The sequence below is a fragment of the Equus asinus genome, chromosome 7 (genome assembly GCF_041296235.1).
Source record: "Equus asinus isolate D_3611 breed Donkey chromosome 7, EquAss-T2T_v2, whole genome shotgun sequence".
NCBI lineage: Eukaryota > Metazoa > Chordata > Mammalia > Perissodactyla > Equidae > Equus > Equus asinus.
The window spans coordinates 58,208,216-58,233,874 of record NC_091796.1 but is presented as its reverse complement, the minus strand read 5'-3'; positions in this window follow the sequence as shown (position 1 = coordinate 58,233,874).

The following is a 25,659-nucleotide window of genomic DNA, read 5'->3' as shown; positions in this document are numbered from 1 at the left end:
TGTTTCCCTATATACCAGCAATGAAAAATTGCAATTTGAAATTAGAGCACAATACCAGTTACAACTGTTCAAAAAATGAAATACTTAAGTGTAAACCTAACAAAATGTGTACAGAGTCTACATGCAGTAAAGTACAAACTCTGATAAGAGAAATCAAAGACCTGATTAAATAAAGATATATTCTATGTTCATGGATTTGAAGACTCAATATAGCTAAGGTGTCAGTTCTGTCCCAGGGAATCTGTAGATTCAACACAATCTCAATCAAAATTTCAGCAAGCTATCTTGTTGAGATTTATAAACTGAATTTAAAGGTTATGTCAATGGAAGAATAACAAGCCCCCATAATACCGAAGTAGAACAAAGTCAGAAGAATGATGTTGCCTGACTTCAAGATTTATTATACAGCTGCAGTAATCAAAACAACAACATGGTACTGGCCAAAGAATGCGCACATATGTCTGTGGAACAGAGTACAGAGTCAAGAAATAGGCCCACACAGATATAGTCAGCTGATTTTCAACGAAGAAGCAAAGCCAAGACAAGGGAGAAAAAGATTGCCTTTTAACAAGTGGCACTAGAACAACTGGATAATCCATGTAAAAAATGAATATAGGAACCAACTTTATACCTTCACAAAAATTAACTAAAGATGGATCAGAGACCTAAATGTAAAATACAAAACTGTAAAAATTCCAGAAGATAGCATAAGAGAAAATCCAGGTGATGTTGGACTTGGTGACGACATTTTAGATACAACACTGAAGGTTTGATCCAAGAAATAAAAAAATGATAAGTTGGACATCCTTAAAATTAAAAACTTCTGCTCTACTAATGACACCATTAAGAGAATGAAAACTCAAGCCACAAACTGGGAAAAATATTTGCAAATCACAAAACTGATAAAGGATTTGTATCCAAAACACACAAACAATGCTTGAAACTCAACAATAAGAAAACAAACAACCCAATTAAAAAATGGAAAAAGATCTGACCAGACACCTCACCAAAGAAGATATAGCGATGGTAAATAAGCATATGAAAAGATGCTCAACATCAAATGCTATTAGGGAATTGCAAATTAAAAAAAAAAAGAAATGCGATACTACTACATACTACTACACACTACTACACACATTTAAGAAAGGCTAAACCGCAAAAGATTGACAACACTAAATGCTGATGAGAATGCAGAGCAACAGGAACTCTTGTTCATTGCTGATAGGAATGCAAAATGGTGCAGCTACTTTGGAAGACAGACCGACAGCTTCTTACAAACATAATGCAGTCTTACAGCACAATCTGATCCAGCAACTGCACTGCAGGGTCTTCATCCAAATGAATTGAAAATTTATATCCACATAAAAACCTGCATGCTAATGTATATAGCATCTGTATTCATAATTGCCCCAAACTGGAAGCCAAGATATCTTTTAGTAGGTGAATGGATAAACAAACTGATGCATCCATGCAACGACATGTTACTCAGTGATAAAAAGAAATGAACCATCAAGACACAAACAGACATGGGCGAACGTTAAATGCATATTGTAAAGTGACAGAAGCCAATCTGAAAAGGCTATATACTGTTTGATTCCAGTTATATGCCGTTCTGATAAAAGCAGAAAAAGGACAAAGAATCTGAAGAGACACTTCCTCAAAGAAGATATACAAATGGCCAATAAGTACATGAAAAGATATTCAACACCATTAGCCATTAGGGAAAAGCAAATCAAAACCATGAAATACCACTTCATACCCACTGGGATGACTAATCAAAAAGATAATAACAATGTCGGTGAGGAGAAATTTGAACCCTCACACATTGGTGTCGGGAATGTAAATCGGTACAGTTGTTTTGGAAAACAGTTTGGCCATTCCTCAAAATGGTAAACATTGAGTTTTCAAATGATCCATCGGGGCCAGCCTGGTTGCGCAGCGCTTAAGTTCACATGTTCCACTTTGGCAGCCCGGGGTTTGCTGGTTCGGATCCTGGGTGCGGACGTGGCACCACTTTGGCAAGCCATGCTGTGGTAGGCGTCCCACATATAAAGTAGAGGAAGATGGGCATGGATGTGAGCTCAGGGCCAGTCTTTCTCAGCAAAAAGAGGAGGATTGGCAGCAGTTAGCTCAGGGCTAATCTTCCTCAAGGAAAAAACCAAAAAAACCCAAATGATCCATCAATTACACTCCTAGGTATATACCCAACAGAAATGAAAACATATATTCACATAAAAACTTGTAAATGAATGTCCATAGTAGCATTACTCATAATAATAAAAAAAGTGATCAAGCAAATGTCCATCAGCTGATGAATGCATACATAAAATGTGGTATGTTCACCTGACGCGTGGTTATTTGGCAATAAAAGAGAGTGAAATACCGATACATGAAGCAACTTGGAGGAACCTGGAAAACACTACGTGAAGTAAAACCAAGTGAAGAAGTCAGTCACAGAACATCATATATGGTATGTTTCCGTTTATATTAAATGTCCAGAATGAGCGCATCTGCAGAGAAAGAAAGTAAATTAGTGGTTGCCTAGGGTTGAAAGGGTGGAGGAATGGGCATTGCTGCCCGCCGGTCTGGGCTTTAGTTTTGAAGTGATCAACGTGTTCTACAATGAGCCTGTGGTGATAGCTGCACAGCTCTGCTAACATACCAGAAGCTACTGGATTGCACACTCAATTGGGTGAATTGTGTGTTATGTGAATTATACTTCAATAAAACTCTTAAAAATTCACTATAAGTGTTTTCATAATATTTAGGATAGAGAGCGATTTTCTTATATGACAGAAAAGCCAGAGCCAGAAAAATTATGAGTGGTAGATTTGACTATCTAAATCTTCTAAAATTCTTTTACGCAAAATATACCACAAACAAAGGTCAACAAAAACGATGGAAAATATTTAAAACGTGCATGACCAATAAAGGCTTACTATCCCTAACAAATAATTTCTACAAATGCAGTAATGAAAGAACGAAACAAGTCACTGGCAAATGTGTGATGAATAGCTACTGACAGAAGGAAAACTCAACTGGGCAATAAAGATATGACAAAACCAATCCCATTTTCCCATAGTCAAATAAATGTAAATAAAAATAAGACAAATATATTTCCCTACCACACTGGCAAAGATCCCAAAAGTTTAATAATATCCAATAATAGAACAAAATGGGTAATAGAGCTAAGTAAAATGGTATGAGCTATACAGAGGGCAACTTAGAATGGGTGTTGAAAGTTTAAATTACTAGAAATTTCACTTCTTCTAGTGTATTCTAAAGAAATAATTGAAGAAATGAAATGTACAAAGATGTATAGAGCAGATTTTTTATTGAAGCATTACTTGTAAAAGTGAAAACTCCATACAAGATAGAAGTCCACGAAAAGGAGTGGATTTTAAAAAAATGTCATATATTATACAATGGAATGATATAGATCACTATCTAAAAATGTCTAGGATGCATTGTTAAGTGAAAGGGTGGTTTACAAAATGTTATGTATAGAATCACGCCATTGATGTAAAAATATAATATTGGATATACAGAAAAAAACCTTGAATCAACATATATCAAACTACGAGCAGTAATCATCTGTGAATGTGGGGTTTTTGTTGATCTTCACTTTCTCCTTCACATATTTCTGTTATTTTCATTTTTGAAAATAAGACTAATACTCGTTTCTAAAGGACAATATTAAAAATTGTCCAAGGATACAATCTTACTTAAATAAAGTAGAAAATCAAGAAGTAGAAAGATACAGCAATGCACAGCAGGAGAAAATATTCACTTCCCAAACATCCTCCGACAGAGAAGCACGAGTTTCTGATCTTCACACGGGCTGTTACTTGCTGTGCTTGCCATTACGGCTCTCCAGTCCAGCTCTCACCGTCCGCAGCACAGCTTAAAATGGATGGGGGCATAGGAGGCACGTGGCGAGTTGTCTGCCGTACAGCAGCCCTGTGAAGGCAAATATTTAGAATAAAATATTCCTGCTTCCACGAAGCATGAAAAGAGCAACATCTATCATGTGGAAAAATGTAATATAATCTGAAAAGTGAGCCCCAGTGTTTGTCTTACCCTCATCCACGAAGCGTTCCTAGGGGAACAGAGCCCTGGGAAGACAATAAGAGAGGATCTGAAATCCTCGTCTACAGCCCAAACAACAGAATGAAAGGCTGAAAATGTTCCAAGTTCAATAATGGTAGCTTCCTTTATGCAATCATATGAGGCAGGGATTAGATCTTCTTTTGTCAGGAACAATTCTTTTTTTCTTTTTCTTTTTTTCGGGGAAGATGCATCCTAAGCTAACATCTGTTGCCAATCTTCTTGCTTTTCCCCTCCCAAAGCCCCAGTACACAGTTGTGAATAGCTGAGAGTGCAGGTGAAAGCAAGAAGTCCCAGCTTCATGAGGGAAGCAGGGGACATGGAGTGCCTTTTGAACTTGGCTAAAGGAGAAAAAGAGTGAGTTATGATTTATGTGTAACAAAAGTTGGATGTAGAAAATTGGCTAAAAAAAAAGTTAAAATCGTAAAAATAAAAGCCCTCAGATAAAACAGGGTTCTTAAAGCAAAACTCTTGGCAGTGAAACTGTTGAAGGCCTTTCAGTTCATCTCTTTCGGGTCTCTAGCCAGCTACCAGCGATGCATGTGGCAGTCTAACGGGAGCGTTCCACATTTCTGGCTCTCCTCCAAGGGCACTGGGTTGAAATGTATGCCAGATGAAGAGCTGGCCAAATATCACTGCTGGAGCCACAAAGAAATGGCTCTACTGCAAAGTGTGAAGGCTGTCCTTGAGTGCCAACATTCCCATCTGGGGGCCATTTGCAAAAGTGCATGCATACCATTTCTCTAACTTTCTAAAAAGACGTCCAGTTTTAGTGCATAGAGACATAGGTGGAATCGGGCTTGTGTGTTTACAGATGTAAAGCTGTTATTTAATCTGAAATATTTCACATTATTCCTTACTTTTCTTCTTGGCCCACGCCTGAAGTTACATAGCAGCACTTCTTAAAAAGGCTGATTCTTTGTATGAGTTCAGGCGTGAGTTGGTTCTCTCCTCAAGATGCTCATTAAAATCTCCATGGGGCATGCATCTTTTGAAAAACCACATTCATTATTACGCAACTTTACATTGGGAAAAAATTGTAAAGCCTCTTCTCATAAAACCAGTGGCAGAAAATAAAAGTTAAAACCTTTGACAAGAATATTTTCATAAGATTGGCCAGTTTGACTTTCTTTGTGATGTCATTTGCTTGGCTGTCAGTATCCCCCACCCCACCACCCTGATTCAATGATGAGTTCCTTGGGGACAGGGGGAACAGCAGAAACACTGCTTTCTAGATTTGCATAGGCCTCTACAAGTAGTCAAGAGTCTATTGTTAAATAATATTACATCCTCATAAGGTTATTGTGGGAATTAAATGAGTTACATATACAAACACTTAGAATAGTTCTGAGCTCATGGTGAGATGTAAATATTGGCCATCATGCCACATGTGACATATGCAACATACACATGCATACTTGTGTAAGCCTTGTAACAATCCTATGATGCCGCCAGGGAAGTTTGCTCCATTTTGCACAGATGAGAAACTGAGTCTCAGGAAGTCTTGCTTAAAGCTTTACAAGCACTGAGGACAGCTAAAACGAGGTCCTGATTCTTAAACCACTGGTCTTCACAGGAACTACAGTAGAGTTTGTTTTAATTCATGACAAGGAATTGATTACAAAATCTTGTCAATAACTTTAGTCTTTTCCAGGCCACATCAATCTGGGTGTAAATAGGGTCACAACAACACCAATAAAACAGCATTTCTCTGGGCTCCCTCAATAACTGGAAGAGTCCAGCCCCCATACAATTCATCTCAGCTGGTCTGGGAGTCTCGGGAACATGTGACATGTTCTTTCACACACTTCTCTTAGATCTCACTTGACAAGTGACTTTCCTCATTGACTTCACCTGCTGTGGGGATGGCTGTCCATGGGGCACTCATGTCTCTGCCAAGGCCGCCAGCCCACAGGCCTCCCCTCTTTTGTCTCATGTCGACAACTGTAGTACCCGCAGAGTGAGCCTGCTGCTGGAGTGGTGGGGGCGGCCAGGCCCACCAGCCCCCGCCCACAGCGGGACACGCCCACCGCAGACTCAGTCTGAGACCCACTGCTAATATAGAAAATCAGGGATTTAATTCTGTGTCCATATATTAGTTCCTTATTAGTAATAAAAGGCTAAAGCATAATTTTCAGAAATGTAAAATGATGGCTCTCAAGCAGATATAAAATGAGCACATGTCAAAGATTTTCTTTAACTCATTAACTGATGAAGGGACCAATAAGAGATCATGGCCAGTTCAAAAGCATCTTAGAGGTGAAGGTATTTACAGGAGGCGAGATTGCTGGCTTAGACACAAAACTGGTTAATGCCCAAAAGGCCCAGGAACAAAGCAAAAATTACTCTAGTGAAATACAAAATTTCTCCTCTCAAGCAAGTCATAGAAAAGGTAAAAAGTAACCTTTTCTTACCTCTTAAGACTTATAAGATAAATTGATCATCTCAATAGAGAAAAAGCCAAGTTCAAGCTTTAATATAGCACAATATTTTTAATAAAAGTTTCACAAAGTTTTTTCCCTTTATGAGTAAATCCATCAAAATGAGCCAACTTTGGCAAAACTTTGATATGTTTTATTGCATCTTTCAGACTTTCTATTGTAAATCAAAGCAAATAAAAATTCCCTTTCTGCAAACCTTCTACAACTTTCTGTATCCGTTCAGATATATCTCACTATCATATCTCGTGTGCTGGAACAACTGGACACCCAAAGATGCAACTCCTTTACTCTCTTTTTAATTTGATAAGCAACAGCACATCCCTTACTTTCAGTGGTATCTCTCCGCTGCCATTGCTCATAACAGAATCTCACTTACCTGTATTTATTACAATTTTTAATCAAAGTAACTAACTTCTATTACAAAAGAAAACTGGGAAGTGGAAAATGGAGAACTATCTGTTATGTGCAAGTGTTTTAGCAGATGAGCAAAGCTAACAAATACACATAACGGGACATTCCAAAGCCACACACATCCTCTTCCTCTCTTTCAAGGTGGTCAAATCAACAATTTTATTAACGTGACATTATAGTATATGAAAATCAGAAGCAAAGGTACGTAGTTCTAACTTGTGCTTAATGAGGTCTCAGTGTTCAATTTTACTTAGAAACTATCCAGGTATACACAGATTATTTAGTAAGTATATTGATTTGATATTAAATCAAGTGTTTAAGTAATTCAAAGATCTTAGACTCTTTAAGCTGACATGCTATAAAACATAATTGTTGTTGATACAAAAAGTTTGCCAGAATAATGACTTGATTTACTTGAACACAAGTTTATCTTTTCCATAATCTTAAACACGACATAGTGGCAATACTTGCTTTCTGATCAGTAAACCAACATAAAAAGTTTGAGAAATTCAACACGAAACAAACTTAAATCTTATAAAGACTGTACATTTGTATATTTGACGTAAATCAGGGAAAAGGATCATAGCTGTTTTTTCTTTCTTAAACAAAAATTAAGCCAGTCTTTTACTCCCCAAATATTCATATTAATTATATAAAATTGGATGTTTAAGACATGTCTAAACTAGTGGTTTTTGCAAGAATATATATGAACCTAAGAGTATGTCACAATTAAGGGATTGGAAGTTCTGTTTCTCTATTTCCTGTGATATTTGGGGATATTATATTTATGTAAGTGCTTGATGATCTCTCTAAACCCATCAGAATAGAGATCCTTTAACTTAAAAAAATCATAATCTAATGTATTAACACAAACTGAGGGTAAGAAAATATTTCCCACTCACACAAGGAGAGTCAAAGACCTTCGTCAATTGCAGACACACGGACACATGGCAGGTTATAGTTTTGCTTCTACACCTTCAGCCACAAGTCTAAAGTAAATACAGAAACACCACATTCACTAGTGCAAATCTCAAATTGCTGCTCTTAGTTCCAACGAGCCCAAAATTCTTAAATGATCTGGGTACACAAATAGACAAACAAAGAAAAAAGACTAACTGCATTTTTCGTCATCTCTCGCCCAAGAGAGGGTATGTCTGTATCATCCATCCAACAGATATCATCAAATGGTCAAGCCATAACACCGAATTCTCAAACACTGCTACCACCAGTGAGGATAACTTATCAGCTACCTATGAGCCAGATGTAAGAACAAAACAAAGTCATCAGGAAGGTAAAAACCAAACTCACAGAAAGTGTGCCAGTGAAGCTGAAGCTCTGTTGCCACTTGGGATTCACTCAGGAAGCCGAGAAACAAGCCACGTGGTTCACTTCCCAGACTTGGCCTAAGTTGCAGGCACAGTTTAGGTGGGTCAGTCAGGATCAGTCTACTGGGGCCTCTTGGTGGACCTCCAAAAGGTTTTTGAAAAAGTTTTGAAAGAGTAAAATCATGACTTTCATGCAAATATATAAGAAATATATATCAAAGATTTTATTTAACTCATTAAATAATGAGATGTTTTGAACTGAATGTTTACGTCCTCCCAAAATTCATGTGTTGACATCCTAACTCCCAGTGTTATGGTGTTAGGAGGTGGGGCCTTTGGGGGGTGATTAGGCCATGAGGGTGGAGTCCTCATGATGCAATTAGTGCCCTCATACAAAGAGACAAAAGAGAGCTTTCTCTGTCTCTCTCTCAGGTGAGGAAACCTGGAAGAGGGTCCTCACTAAAACCTGACCATGCTGGTACCTCATCTCAGACTTCCAGCCTCCAGAACTGTTAGAAATAAATGCTTGTTGTCTAAACTACCCAGTCTCTGGTATGCTTGTTCTAGCAGCCCTACCTGACTAAGGCATGAGGAAACCTGTAAGATGCTATGACCCATTAAAGGAACATTTTAGAAGCTAGGACGCTTATAGAAGGACAAGAATGCTTGGTTGGTTGGATACAAAACTATTTAATTTTCACAGGGCCTTAAAACCTTGGAGTTATGTGTTCCACTGGACAGAAATTATTTGTATATTTATCAAAAAACCTGCAAGTTAACATGACACTTGACTAAGTCTTGGACATTTAATCAATAAGAAACAATGAGCTGCACTATGTGCATTACTGGAGACAATCCTTGGGTAGCTTTTATGGCATATGACATTAAAAGTCATGCCACTCACTTTTTAAAATGTTATTTTCAACTTTTGGATAATTTTTATGACTTAACTCACAGAAACTAAAGAACTATGGTATAGTGGAAATTCAGTTTAATTTTATGAAAGAACAGTAAAAATCCAGAATTTTGTAAAACTATATGCAAGAGTTTACTATTCACAAATCCAGCTACTGTGAAATATTACAGTTTCTCTCTATCATCTTTCATCTTTCCTTTCTTGTACTCTTCCTTTATCCCTTTCTTGGCATAATTTCCTCCCCTTCCTTAGTCCCAGCCTCACACTAAACACATCTTCCAGGAAATGACAATTTCTCCCTCTCTCACACACACACACATACAAATACACAAACACTCTATACCACATTCGAATTAACCCTCCTTTTCTGAAATATCTTTTCCTTAGCTCACTGCTGTTAACCAAATGTGTTAATGGCTGAAAAAGTTAACAGATCACTCACACCAAACCAATGGTAGCTAGCATTGTAGGTAGTTGTAGGACTTAGGTGAGTGGGGCTGGCTTCTCAGTTACCTACAAATATAACAAAATATTGAAAAGTACTGTACACTGTTTGCAAATGACATTATTGTCTAAGTAGAAAATCTCAATGAATCAACTAAAATACACCTGGAACTCATAGTGATTATAGCAAATTTGCAGGATACAAGATTAAACAACTCATCTGAACAGACCTATAACTAGTAAGGAGATTGAATGAGTAATTAAGATCTCCCAGCAAAGAAAAGCCCACGAGCTGATGTCTTTACTGGTGAATTAAACCAAATATTTAGAGAATAATTAACACCAATCTTTCTCAAACTTGCCCCAAAAATTGAAGACGAGAGAACACTTCCTAACAATCTATGAGGCCAGTACTGCCCTGATACCAAAGCCAAAGACATTACGAGAAAAGAATATTACAGATCAATATGCTTTATGAATATTGATGCAAATATCCTCAACAAAATACTAGCAAACTGAATTAAGCAGCATGTTAAAAGGGTTATACACAATGACCAAGTGCTATACAAAAATCACCTGTTATCCTGTCTACCAGAAATGATTAGCTAGAATTTGAAATTAAAAAAACACAACACTATATACATTAGCACCAAAAAAAATGAAATACATAGGTACAGATTTAATAAAATATATATAAAATCTATGAGGGAAACTACAAAAACTCTGGTGGAAGAAGTCAAAGAAGATCTAACTATATGTTCACAACTATAGGACATCCTGGAAAAGGCAAAACTATAGAGACAATAAAAAATATCAGTGGTGGCCAGCATTTGGGGAAGGAAGGGAGGAATGAATAGCCGGATTTTTAGGGCAGTGAAGTCATCCTGTGTGATAGTGTAAAGATGGACACATACACATTTGTCAAAACCCTAGAGCTGTGTAATACAGAGTGAACCCTAATGTAAACTATGGACTTTATTTAATGGTAATGTATTAATATTTGTTTATCAATAATAACAAATGTATCATACTCATGCAACATGTTAATAGCAGGGGAAACAGCGGGAAGGAGAGAGAGGAAGTATATGGAAACTCTCTGTACCACTCCGTAAACCTAACACTTCTCTGATAAAGTATTTTTTAAAAATAATTTATACAACAGTTTGCAAAATGGACTAGTTTACATTGATTCTTCTTATCCCATGACCCCAATAAGAGACAGCATATCCCCTGACAATCATGCTTTGACCCTTCAAGCAGAGGCAAACCAATAACTCATCCTTTTTGGGAGGTTGGCATATTTGATCTACTTCCTACAGGTTCAGGCTATAATGGAAACCGTTCTTTGTGAAACAGGTTTGGAAGGCTGGATCAAGAGGAGGTTTTCTGACATTGCAAGTAGCCATGGGATCTTGCGTGCCAGCCTGAGGACTCTTACATCTTCCTCTTCCCCAGATCAGGGCATAGCAAAACCTTGCGGAAGAAAAGAGTAGAGTTAGAGGGCAAAGAAGTTAGGTGGAGGCTGGAAGACTAAAACTGAGTTTATATATGTGGAATGTGTCTCTTCCAGGAATAGGTGGTGGGTGTATGTGTATGCGTGTGTGAGCTCACTACCTCCACTAGTATCACTATCTAGTATCACTAGTATGACTCTGCTAGTATCACTAGTATCCTGTCTCCATTAGCATATTAGGACAAAACTAGGTGGTATAAATAAAATCTTATCATAGCATATTGTTTTAGCAAATTATGTTCAGGACTGATAGATTATATTTGCTAAAAATTAAAAGAAAAAGTAATAAAGGAATCAAGTAGAAAGAAAGAGATAATTAAAACGTGGGGGAAAAAATCTGAATAGGCAAAGGCAGTCTTGAATAAGGCATAGTTCAGGAAAACCAGTGAAGAGAAGACAGACACACTGGGATATACTTCTTCGTATTCAAGCATAATTGGCCATGATTTCCCTCTCTGAGAAGATGCCACACATATGGGCTAGTGCAATAGTTGATTTTATCTGACAACTTGACAGGATTGTAGGTGCCTAGGTATTTGATTAAACATTATTCTGGGTGTGTCTGTGAGGGGGTTTCTGGTGAGATTAACATTTCAATTGGTAGACTGACTAGAGCAGATTGTCCTTCCCAGTGTGGATGAGCTTTATCCAATTCACTGAGACCCGAATAGAACAAAAGGCAGAATAAGGGAGAGTTTGTTCTCTCTGGCTGACTGTCTTTGAGTAGCTGGGACATCAGTCTTCTCCAGCCCTCAGAGCTTCCACCATCAGCTCCCCTGGTCCTCAGGCTTCCAGACTCAGATCTTGGGACTTCTCAGCCTCCACAATTGTAGGAGCCAATTCCTTATAATTCTCTCTCTCTCAGTTCTTTTTCTCTGTAGATTCCTGGCCAATACAGATTTTGGTATCAACAGTGATTCTAGAGGAACAGAATTTTAAGGATGGGTTTTCTAAATTGGCTCTGGGATTTCTGAAATTGGTCTCTAATATGATTAGACTTAAACACAGTAAACCTTGACTAGAGATGACTATTTCCAGAAGTAAAGAGAACACTGATAGTCCATGATGTGATCTGGCAATAGAAATGAGCAAAATATCTGCACTGAATACTCTTAATCAACTACTTATAAGAGGCAAAGAGTTGGGTGACTGTGTATATAATATTTTTCAATATTTTTGGAAAACTAACAAATGAAATGAGATTGGCTGGTTGCTTCTATTGTTGCTGGCCAAAGTGGTGGGAGAAAAGAATGAACTCAGGATTTGAATTCCCAGCTCCAGCTCTGCATAAGTGACCTGAAAGCTTCTATTTATGTCCTGAAGGAGCTCTTATCTTCTGTAGCTGCAGCGCTTAGATTGCTGAAAATCAAATGCAGACTCTCATCCTGTGACTGGCTGAATTACAAAGCAAATTGAACTCCCAGCCTCACAGGGTGTCTGCTGTTTAAGTGAGGGCATTGATTGGGAAGGAATGGGATCTCATAAATTGGAATGGGGACCTGAGAGAAGACCCTGATAAAGCTGGAGACATCAAGCCCTAAATTCTGAGTCTTCTTTACCTTTCTATCTCCAGTGGGAGAGCCTCCCCAGCCCCAGTGGTAGGGGCCCCTCTGCTCCCATCTGAGGGGATTAACCCTGCATTGCCTGAGGAAACTCTAATGGCCTCCCCTGAAGCTATTGCCATGCAAGACTATGCTGATTCTCCTTAGGACCCATCTCACCACCCCTCTTTGCTTCTAGACCTGTAACTAGACTCAAGTTCCACAGGGCCCGAAAGATGAGGTAAAAAGGGTGCTTGTGATGAGATATGCTACACTTCAAAAGACAGCGACTTGAGTTGTCTAATTTATACAGACAGAAATCCAGGAACCATGTGCAGGAATGGATATTAAGATTATGAGATAATGGTGGAAGGAATACAAAGTTGAATCAGGCTGGATTTATTGATATAGGCTCCAGAGATTCACATTTAATATTTCAGTTCGAGGAGTTAGAAGGGGCTCTTACAGATTGTTTGCTTGATTGGCTGAAATGCAGACCAAAGTGTGACCCACAGTAAGGGAACTGGAAATGCCAGACCTGCTTTGGTTTAATGTAGAGGAAAGGATTCAGGCTTAGGGAGATTGGAATGTTGGAGTGGATTTATCATTTAAGACTCACTCACCCACACTGGACAGGTTCAGAAGAGATACCTTTCACTGCTACTGTGAGAAATAAATTTGTGAGGGGAGCCCCAGAATCCTTGAAGAGCTTGGGGATCATTCTTCTCTGTAGGCCAGACCTTACAGTGGGTGCTGTGGTCACTGAATTAGGAAAACCAAATGTAATGGGAGCAATTGGATCCCAGGGTGGCAGAGGCCAACTGGCATTGATACCAAACCTCTTAATCTCAAGTTTTATGCCTGATGAGCAGTAAGCCAATCACTGAGACACCAGTGCTTGGAGGTAGAGAAAAGTTTATTGGAATTGGCCAAAATGAGAAGGCAGGAGAATAGGTTCTCTCAAATCCGCCTTAACAAGAGAAGAAAGCAAGGGGTTTTATAGAGGTAAAGGGCTTGGAAGGAGGAATTTTGGAGAAACAAATGGGAAATCCCTATTTGTTTCACTCCAGATAAGCCCTTGGGCAATCAGACTTCTGGGCATCAAACAGCAGTTGGGGGTTGGTTAACTTCCTTGAAAGAACTCTTTTTCTTCTGCAAAACAAACTCACAAATCCTTGTGACCATTGAGTCACCCCTCAGGTTAAACAAGAAAACAGTAAATTAGCAAGATTAACTTCTTTTCATCTGTGTGTGTTTTGGGCACAAAGTCAAAAGGTAATCATGTTCTTATTGAATATTTATAGTAACCCTCAGGCACCTGGTTTCAGCATCACTAAACTACCAAAGGCAAAGAGGGTGTGGTCCCCATTATGGACAACAGAGTCAAAACAGTAGTCAGAATAGTCTGACTTACACAGACCTACAGTGTTGGCTGGTTCTAGGGAGTTCCCAGGAGTGAAAGAGATAGAAAGCCTACTAAATTCTGACTTGATCTGTATAAGCAGAAAAGATCTAGATCAAGTGAACAAAAATCTAACCTGAATTATAAAAACAAAGAGTCACAACCCCTCAAGCGAGTCCCAGACTCAGAACTCCTTGAATAAAGAGAGGCTGGGTACCCTTGAGAAAGCACCTCAGTACACTGCCAAAAATTTATGCTATTAATCTTTCTCCCAGCCTTTCCCAAAAGGATATATAGCTTTTTAACACTGGAACTGTGCATCGGGGAAAAGGAAATAACTGACATTTTGGGCACTACTAGACATTGATTCTAAAATGGCATTAATTCTAGGAGACCCAAAACATCACTGTATGTAGTCCACCAGTCAGAGCAGGGGCTTATGGAAGTCAGATGATTAATGGAGTTTTAGCTTGGGTCAGTCTCACTGTGGGCCCAGTGAATGCCCAAACCTGTCCTGTTGTTACTTCCCCAGTTACGGAATAAATAATTGAAATAGATATACTCATAAGCTAGCCAAATCTTCACAGTGGCTTCCTAACCGTTGGAGCAAGGGCTATTATGGTGGGGAAAGTCTGGTGGAAGCCGCTAGAACTGCCTCTACTTAGGAAAATATTAAACCACAAACAACACCACATTCTTGAAGGGATTGCAGAGATGGGTGCCACCATCAAGAACTCGAAAGATGCAGAGTAGTGATTCCCACCACATCCCTGTTCAATTTGTCTATTTGGTTAGCAGCATTCCTGCTAGGCTTTAAGCCTAGGGAAAATGCTGCTATCATCTCCTGCAGCAGGTCTATGCAGAAGAAAGATGGATCTTGGAGAATGACAGTGGATTACCATAAACTTAACTGTGTGGTGACTCCAACTGCAGCTTCTGTACCAGATGTGCTTTTATTGTTTGAGCAAATTAATACATCCTCTGGTATCTGGTATACAGCTATCGATCTAGCAAATTTCTTTTCTCTATCCCTGTCAATAAGGTCCACCAAAAACAGTTTTCTCTCAGCTGGCAAGGCCAGCAACACCCTTTCACTGTCCTACTTTAGAGGTATTTCAACTCTCAAGCCCCATGTCATAATGTAGTTCACAGAAGGACTGTCCTTCAGAAATAAAGGACAGGTAACAACTTTCTCAGACAAATAAAGCTATAAGACTTCATCACCACTAGACTTGCATTGCAAGAAGTGCTAAAGAGAAAATGCAAGTATGCTAACTAACATCACGAAAACACATGAAAGTATAAATCTCACCATAAAGGTAAGAATTCAGAATACTCTAATACTGCAATGGTACTTAATCACTTTTAATTGTAGTAGAAAATTTAAAAGACAAAAGTATTAAAAATAACTATAGCTACAGTAATTTTCTAACAGATAAACAATATATGAAAGATGTAAATTATCACAACGATAACATCAAACGTGGGAGGAGGAGAAGGCAAATTATGGAGTTTTGTGTAAGATTGAAGTTAAGTTGTTATTAGCTTAAAATAGATTGTTATACTATAATATGTTTTATGTAAGCCTCGTGGTAACCACAAAGGAAAACCTTGTAGGATATACACAAAAGATAGAGAAAGGAATCATAGCACGTGACTACAAAAATATCAACAAATCACAAATAAAGACCAGAGAGGAAGAAGGAAACAAAGGATCTACAAACCAGCCAGAAAACAATGAACCAAATGGCAATAGTAAGTCCTTAACCTTCAATAATTACTTTAAATGTGAATGGATTAAATTCTCAAATCAAAAGACATCCAGTGTCTGAATTGATTAAAAACAAAACAAGAAAACAAGATCTAACACTATATGCTCCCTATAAGAGACTCACTCTACTCATATATGGTAAAATAGACTTTAAGCCAAAAACTATTACAAAAGACAAAGAAGATCATTATATAATGAAAAGGGGTCAAATCATCAAGAGGACATAATGTTTGTAAATATTTATTCTCCCAACATCAAAGCACCTAAATATATAAAGCAAATATTAACAGACCTGATGGGAGAAACAGACAGCAATAAAGTTATTCCTAGGGGACTTCAATGCCCTACTTTCAACAATGGATAGAACATCCAGATAGAAATTCAATAAGGAAACATCAGATTTGAACAATACTATAGACCAAATGGACCTAACTGACATATACAGAACATTTCATCCAACACCAGCAGAATACATTTTCTTTTCAGGGACACTTGGAACATTCTTCAGGATGGATCAGTCATCAGGCCACAAAACAAGTCTTAACAAATTTAAGGTTGAAATCATATCGAGTATCTTTCCTGACCACAATGGTATGAAACTAGAAATCAATAACAGGAGGAAAGCTAAAAAATTCACAAATATGTGGAGGTTAAACAACATACTCCCAAACAACCAGTGGGTCAAAAAAGAAATCAAAAAGGAAATCAAGAAATATCTTGAAACATACGAAAGTGAAAGGGTAACATATCAAAGTGTAGTCAGATAAGACACAAAACTGAGGTCCTAATCACCGATACGTGTAGATACCACCAACTCTAAAGTTATAATCATTCAACAAATAATTATTGAATTCTGACTACACACCCAGAACTGGATGAACAGGTAACTAGATGAACACAGTTCCTGATCCTGACATTGCCTCTCATCTGACAACCTGAGTAGGTGCTTATTTTCGGTTAGATGTGACAGAGCGTTAATAAGCAGCTCCAAGTGATACTGTGAGGGGTATGAGAGTCATGCCTCCTATGTGCCCGGTAATTACATCTACATCACTCCCACATCTACGTCAGGCAGCATCATCCCCTTTTAAAGATGAGGCATGGGAAGCGGAGACGTTAAGCACTTGCTCAGGTTCTGCCAGGGGGTGCCTGGCACAGTTGGACTCTGTCCCCAGCACCCTATGCTGCCTCTCATGTCCGTTTCCACCAGACAATGTGGTGTTTACTCTGCATTGTCGTCTCATGTGGAGCTTCGTGCACAGGAGTGTCTAGAGGTTCCGAGGGGTCATCAGTCTTTTCTGCGCTCATCACTGGCTCTCTCTCAGGCCCTGTTCCTCAGGATGGTGTGTCCTATCCTGCCTTGTGGTCAGGGACTGGCAACTCCCATAGGCTAATTTCAAGTTCAATGCCAAATGCCTGGGAAAAGCCCAGGAAACCGTGAGGGTCTTCCAAGGTCCAGAGACTAGACAGAGCTACTCCCACAACCCCTCTGCCCTTTGCTCCCCCAGTGGTCCCTTAGCACCCAAGGGGTTACTTCCATCCTGACCTTATTTCTCACAAAGTGGTTCTAATGCATATACTCCCAGTAGTTTTTACATGTTTTGCCATGATGTGCACTACCTAATTCTTTAAAATGTAGGTTAGGTTCTGACTAATGTCACACATTATAAAACAATTTACTGCTTTTGGATTTATGGAACCAAATGATTTTTTAAAAAAGGAAAAATAATTTTGGTTTCTTCATTATTCTTAAGTAGAATACTGTCTCAGTTTATTTTAGTGCTGGCCAATTCTACAATCTTATGATGGAAAAAACATAATAAATTAAAATGTTCTTCTGAATTTTAAAGCATATCAATGAATTTAAAGTCCAATCACTCATGTTCTCACTATTTAACACATAAACAATGTCACCAAAAATATTTATACAATATTTATGTATTCAAGGATATTGTAAATATTAACTACCGTTAAGTCATACAGATACGTTTCTAGAAGAAAAAGTTTGATCTCAGCATAAACAAATAATCTATGCATACCATTATACTATTAAGTGTTATCGAAGACAGTTCTTGAGCTGTCAAAAAATAAATCATGGGAGAAAATGAAATATGAATTGATGCCTTAAAAAGAAGGCCAGGATTTAGACACTCTTCAAAGGGGAGCAAGGTCCCCCAAGCTGTATGATATGGAGAAGTTGAGGCGCAGAGATGGGAAAAGCAAGGTGACACACAGCTGCATAAAAGGAGCCACTGAAGACTTTCCAGTAGTGTTAGATATTTTACCATCTCTGTGTCCCAATATTAGAAGAAAATCACCGTTTCTGCCCTTCTTGGAGTCCATCTGTTCAGGATTATAACAAGATTTCTTTATAGTATAAAGCTGCCAGCCGCCCACAAAGGAAGGGGTGGGGATGGGGCACAGTGTGTGTGCCAAGAAGGAGTGAGGTGAGGTGAGATTGGAATCAAGAAGCCACTTCCTGCTTTACCCTGGACCCGACGGCTGGAATGGAGCTTGGACAGTTTGCTTTCCTCAGTTGGTTTGAATGTATCAAAGGAAATCCATAAAGTTTCTATGAGGCTTTGTGTTCAGGGTCATCGTCCCTCTAAATAAGCTTATAGTTCTCTTCGCAGATAGTATCCAATTGAAACACATGAAGCATGATCTTAGAAAACTGTATATAAAATACCTGTGTAATGAATACTATTTTAACAGAAAAGACATGTTTTTAAAAACATACATTCAACCTGAGCACAAAATAAGAATGGGAATATTCAAATACAACAAACGCACAAAGGAATATTTTTCTTTGGTTAATAAGCAGGCAGCAGCATTTAATTTCCCCTTACAAATTCTTACGATAAAAATTAATTAAATGGATGATCACTTTATTCATGACTATTTTAGCCACCACGTTCTAAAGCAGCATTTTTCGAAATACGTTCCTTAAACACTAATCCACAAAATCCTTCTCTTCAAAAAATATACTACACGTCCACAGGTTTAAGGACCACCACGTGTTGTCCTCTCCCGGGATGGCATTTAGGTTAGCGTATTAAAGGCCCTGAGAAGCCTTGCAATAAATAAACCTGCTTAGCATTGTTTGTCACACAGTGTATTGTAAAACCTAAAATTTCAAGGGCTGCCTTAGCATCTTTGAGCCTCACAGGGCCCCAAAGGCCTAACCGAGAGTTCCCCTGCTCTCACCAGACGCGCCCCCATCCAGCAGGAAGGGCTCCCTGCCTGGCTCCTTCCCTATCAGATGGGTCAACTGCACCCCACCCAGTCCTCACTCTAGGGGGTTTCAGTTCTCTGTCAGCCATAAAATTACTCAAACAAGCCAGTCACATCCTCCCATGGGAACCGTAGCGTACCCCACCTCCTATTACTACAAAGCCTGTCTCCAAAAGCCCCCTCTGGGTCCCTCTGCACTTGTGTGCAACTCTCATGCTTCCCTGCGTGCTGTGTGGTGCCGTCCTCCCAGCTGTGAGTGTATGTTACTAATAAACTGCTGTCAGGCTCTTCTGCCCAATGCCGGCGGTTGTGTGTTCAGCCATCTCATCCTCCTCAAGGCAAGAAACCCCTCCTTCACTGTGGGGTGAATAAGAGGCGACTGGAATACAAGGTTTCCCTACACTTTTAGAAAATAGAACTCTTTTGTCTGTCCAGTTGAGTGTCTCATGTCCCCATACACTCATTTGGAGAAATGTTATCCTGTGTCACTGAGTAAAGACTCTGTGGTTAAAGAATTATCTAGAATTGATTTTCTGGACAGCACTCACCAAATCAACAATAGAAAAGAGCAAAACAGACAAAACTTTTTATTGAGAACCTGCTATCTGCAGTAAACTCAGCTTTCTGACGCCAAGAGGTATAATACATGATTGTTATCTTCGGGCATCCAAGGATTATGTGATCTGGTTTGGAAATTTCCTGTGGGCTTAATATACCAAAAACTTTATTGAGGAACAGTCCTGAATGGTCAAAGGGACTTGAAAGAGAAGACGAAATATTAACTACATTAACTGAAAAAATGGTAGGACTCAGTCTAGGGGTGATAAAGAAGGGCACCCAAAGTGTCCGTACGTGTAAGAGCCAAGGCAGAGGCGTGGAAAAGGCACATTCTCTCCAGACGTCCAGCCTAGTGAGCTTGCAGAACCAAGAACAGAGATGAACACTTCACATAGGGCAGAGCCTTGTGTAAGAAAGAGCGTAAAATAAATTGGAAGTGGGACATATAGAACAATTTGGAAGGAATTATATGACCTGTAAAGGAGTTAAACTTTATCCAGAAGGCAATAGAAGGATGGCTACAAGGGTGGCTGAGTTCAGAAATAATATACAAAAAGCACGAAGGGTTATAATTCTTTAAGTAACTGAATACCTGACATTAAAAAAATTGTAACATCGCTACTGAAGTTCTGAACAAAGATGAGTACACTTTACCACAGTGTTTTTGTTCATAATTTCAGTAGTTATGTTAAAATTATACGAACTCTAAAGCAATGATAACTGAAAATCTCTAAGTACTTGGAAATTAACAATACCCTTCTAAAAGAAGCTCTATGGGTCAAGGAGGAAGTCTCAAGAGAAATTAGAAAACATTTAAACTGAATAAAATGAAAATACGATATATCAAAACTTGTGTGATACAGCTAAAACAATGCTTAGAGGGAAATTTATAGTATTCAGTGCTTACATTCGTAAAGAAGAAAGATTTCAAATCAACATTTTAAGCTTCCAAATCAAGAAATAATAATAAAAAAAACCCAAACCCAAAACAAGCAGAAGAAAAGACTAATATAAATAACTTAATAATATAAATAAGAGCAGAAATAAATGAAATTGAAAACAGGAAAAAAACAGAGAAAATCAATGAAACTAAACGCTGAATCTTGAAAAGATGATTAAAATCGATACATTTCTAGCTAGACTGACAAACAAAGAGGAGAGAGGATCCAAATTGCCAATATCAAGAATGAAAGGGGGCGTATGCACAGACATAAGAAAAATAAGGACATACGACTAACATCTCTACACACAAGAATTAAACAACTTAAAAAAATGAGCCATCGCCTTGAAAGTAAGAAAAGTACAAAGCGACAAAGTAAAACTCACCCAAAATAAAAAAGGTAACCTGAATAGTCCTATATCTATTAAAGAAATCAAATTTGTAGTTAAAAACCTTATTAAAAAGAAATCTCTATGCAGACATCATTTGAGGAATACTTTCAAACATTTAAAGAAGTAACGACACCAATTCTGTGCCAATTTCTTTCAGAAAAAAAAAGAAAACATTTTCTTCAGTTTAAATGTTTTCCAATTTCCCTTGAGATTTCCTCTTTGACCCACGAATTTTTTAGAAGGATGCTATTTAATTTCCAAGTATTTGGAGATTTTCCAGTTATCTTTATGTTAGAGTTCATATAATTTTAACGTAACAACTGAAATGCTCAACAAAGATGCTGTGAGAAGGACGTTAACATGCATCTCTTCTAATATTAGGTGTTCATATATTTAAAGAATCAGAACTATTTATATATTATAGATTTTATGAGCCTGAAATTACCCTGATGCCAAAACCAGACAAGGACACTCCAAGTAAAAAAGACCACAGACCTATATCCCTCATGAACATAGAAAAATTCTCAAAAAATACTGGCCAATCAAATACATCAATTTATAACAAGAATAATCCACCATAGTCAAATAGAAATTTCCCCAAGAATGCAAGCCTGGTTCAATACTCAAGATCAGCCACGGGTAACTCATCAAATTAACAGTCTAGGGAAGAAAAACCCATGAGATCATATTAAATAAAGTAGAAAAGGCATTTGAAAACATTCAACATCTATTCATGATAAAAATGCTCAGCAAAACAGTGATGGAAAAGAATTTCTTTAACCTGATAAAAAGTATCTACAAAAACCCACATTTAACATAAGCTTAATGGTGAAATAACGAATGCCTGTCCCCAAAATGGGAAAGAAGGCGTGTTTTTTTTTTTTTTTGAGGAAGATTAGCTCTGAACTAACATCTGCCACCAACCCTACTCTTTTTTTTTGCTAAGGAAGAATGGACCTGAGCTAATATCTGTGCCCATCTTCCTCTACTTTGTATGTGGGATGCCTGTCATAGCATGGCTTGACAAGCAGTGCTAGGTCCGCACCCAGGATCCAAACCGGTGAACCCAGGGCCCCTGAATCAGAACATGCAAATTTAACCACTGCGCCACTGGGTCAGCTCTAGAAGGCAGGTCTTTTTAATCTCACTACTTTTATTAAATGTTGTACTTAGAGTCCTAGTCAATGTAATGAAGCAAGAAATAGAAAGTGTACAGATGGATAAGGAAAAAAGAAAACTGGCATTGTTCAGAGACTACACTGGTGGTCTACACTAAAAATATCAAAGAATCTACAAAAAAATCTTGAACTAATAAGAGAATTTAACAAGACCACAGGATACAAGGTCATCTTTGAGAAGTCAATAGTGTTTTTACATGATAGTAAAAAACAACCGGAGGCCAACATTTGAAAAACAAAATCACACACAAAAATTCTCAAAAAATACTTCAGCATGCATCTGGCAAAACATGTTCAGGATCTGTATGCTAAAAACTACACAATGCTGATGAAAAAAATCAGTGACCTAAATAAACCAAGAGACACATCGTGAATTGGAAGGCTAAAGGTAGTTAAGATGTCAGTTCTTCCCAAATTGATCTATAGGTTTGATGTAATTCCAATCAAAATCTCCACAGGAGTTTTTGAAAATATAAAGAGATCCTAAAATGTATTTGTAAATGAAAGGCAATTATAATAGCCAAATGATTTTAGGAAAAAACCCAATAAATTTGGAGAACTCATGCTTGCCATTTTAAGGCAAGGCAAATTCATACCAATCAAGACAGTGCGGTATTTGAGAAAGTTTAGACAGATAGGTCAATGGAATAGAATAAGGAGCTCAGAAATAGACCCACCCAAATTTCCCTAATTGGTTTTTGACAAAGGTACAAAGGCAACTCAACTAAGTAAGAATAGTGTTTTCACCAAATAGTGTTCCAACAACTGGACAACCATATGCAAAATCATTAACCTCTAGGGGCCAGCCTCGTGGCATAGTGGTTAAGGTCATGCACTCTGCTTCAGGGCCCGGAGATCATGGGTTTGGATGCTGGGTGTGGACCTAGCACTGCTCTTTGAGCCATGCTATGGCATCGGTCCACAAGAAATAGAGGAAGATTGGCACAGATGTTAGCCCAGTGATAATCTTCCTTGAGCAAAAAGAGGAGGATTGGCAATAGATACTAGCTCAGGGCCAATCTTCCTCACACACACACACACAAAATCATTCACCTCTACCTAAATCTTACATCCTGTATAAAAATTAACTCAGAATGATTCACATATCTAAGTGTAAAGCATAAAACAATACAACTTTTAGAAAAAACCCAGAGAAAAATCAATTTGACCTTGATTTCTTAGATTTAACGCCAAAAGCATGATCTATAAAATTAAAAAATCAATAAATTGGACTTCCTTAAAATGAAAAATTTTTGCTCTTTAAAAGGCTCTAAGAGAATGAAAAGAGATAATATAGACAGGGAGAAAATATTTGCAAATCACATATCTAACATAGAACTTGTATCCAGAATAGACAAAGAATTCTGAAAACTGAATAATAAGAAAATAAATAACCTGATAAAAAAGGAAAAAGATTTGAACAGATGCCAAAGATGACATACCAATGGCAAATAAGCACATAAAAACATGTTAAACATCACTAGCCACCAGGGAAATGGAAATTAATCTATAAGTATCACTACCCACCTATTAGAATAGCTAAGATTTTTTTTAAAAAAATGACAATACTAAGCCTTGTGGAGAATGTGAAGCGACTGGAACTCTCGTCTATCGCTGGTGGGAATGCAAATGGCGCAGCCGCTCCGGAAGCCTGCTTGGCAGTTTCTTACACAGTTAGACATGCAGTCACCATACACCTTAGCAATCCCACTTCTAGTTATTTACCCTAGAGAAATAAACAATTACTTTCTCAAGATCTGCACCCAAATGTTTATAGGAGCTTTACTCATAAATGTTGACAACTGGAAAACATCAAATATCCTTCAATGGGTGAATGGGGAAATACACCGTGGAACATCTATATAATGGAATACAACTTCATACACAAAAGAACTTGGATGAATCGCAAAGATATTATGGCAAGTGAAAAAAACTCAAAAGGTTACATACTGCATGACTCCATTTATGCGACATTCTGGAAAAGACAAAACTGTGGGGAAGGAGACGTGGGATTGCTAGGGGCTGGGGCTGGGGGCGGATTTGTCTACAAAGGCACAGCACGAGAGTGTTTCTTGGGGTGAGAAAAATATTTTGTACCCCGATTGTGGTGTTGGTTACAAAACACCATACATATGTTGAGACTCAGAATTGTATAAGAATAAAGAGTACACTTTATTCTATGTAAGTTTAAAAAATAATAATCATTTTTAAAATAGCAGAAGTTGGGGAACCCAGTCAGCTGCGTTGAACAGCTGAGTAGATAGGAAGCGTATTGTTGGGAAGGAAAGGCATTGTTTTTCATGGGTGGACTAGACAGGAGCAAAACTGGGAAGAGCAAGGAGAGATAAAACGACTTTTGTCATAGCACGTGTTACAACCACTCCTTATGTGAGCTGACACGAGAAGACCAGCGCTCTTGTGCCACCATCCCAAGAAGGAATGGGCAGCAGACAGTGTTGGTGGAGAGAAAATTTAGGGAAGATGGAATTATAATAAATAATCACTTCTCTGATCATATGTCATGGTCCTAAGTCTCCTGAATGCATCCTTGCTACTTTCAAACGACTTGAAATTGGCAACACTTATTATAAAAGGGATACAAACTGGTGCATTGGGTTCTGAAATCAGTGACTCACTTGCTTGTTGGGGTGGCCTATTCATCAACCATTCCATGACTATTTATAGAGCGCCCGCTATTTGCCAGCCTGTAATCTAGTTGCTACGGATAGAGCAGTGAATAAAATAAAGTCTCTGGTCTCAGGAGCTCAAAGCCTAACGTGTAACAGATGATGCAAGGCGCTCTGAAGAAGAAGGTGGCACAGGAAGGGGCGGAGGATGGGCAGGGCAATGACTGTCACCTGCAGCCATCCTGGAAGGCTTCTCTCCTAAGGCGACACCTGAGAGAGACTCAAGGGAAGCCAGTAGGAGAGGCAGGGACATATCTGGGGGAGGGGATTTTCAATATGAGGGAACAAACAGCAAAGGCTTTGAGGAAAAGGGTGGGCTCAACAGCTCCTGGGAACAAGAGAGAGGGCAGCAAGGCTGGAGCAGGGAATGAGAGGAAGAGAAGTCAGAGAAGTGGGCAGGCGTCGTATCCAGGGGGTCCCCAAAGGCTGTTGTGAAGACTGGGGATTTCTCTCTCCATGATATGGTCAATCGCTGAGGGTTTTGAACAGAGGAGTGATAAGATCTGAGTTATGTTTTAAAAGAATCATTTTGGATAATGTGTGAACCCTGGTGTCCGGGAGACTGGGAGTGCCAGAAGGGAGGTGGCTGAGCAGGCAGTTTCCACCGCCCACTGACAGACGCTGTGGCCCGGACCAGAGCGCAGCCCTGGAGCAATGGGAAAGGGTATTGCAAAGCGAGATGCCGAGAATTGCTGTGGAGTTGGAAATGGTGTGTGTGTGGAGTAGGAGGAAGCGGGTGGATTTCGAAATTTGGAGCTTGAGCTACCGGGTGCCAGGGGAGCCATTTAGTGAGTTGGGA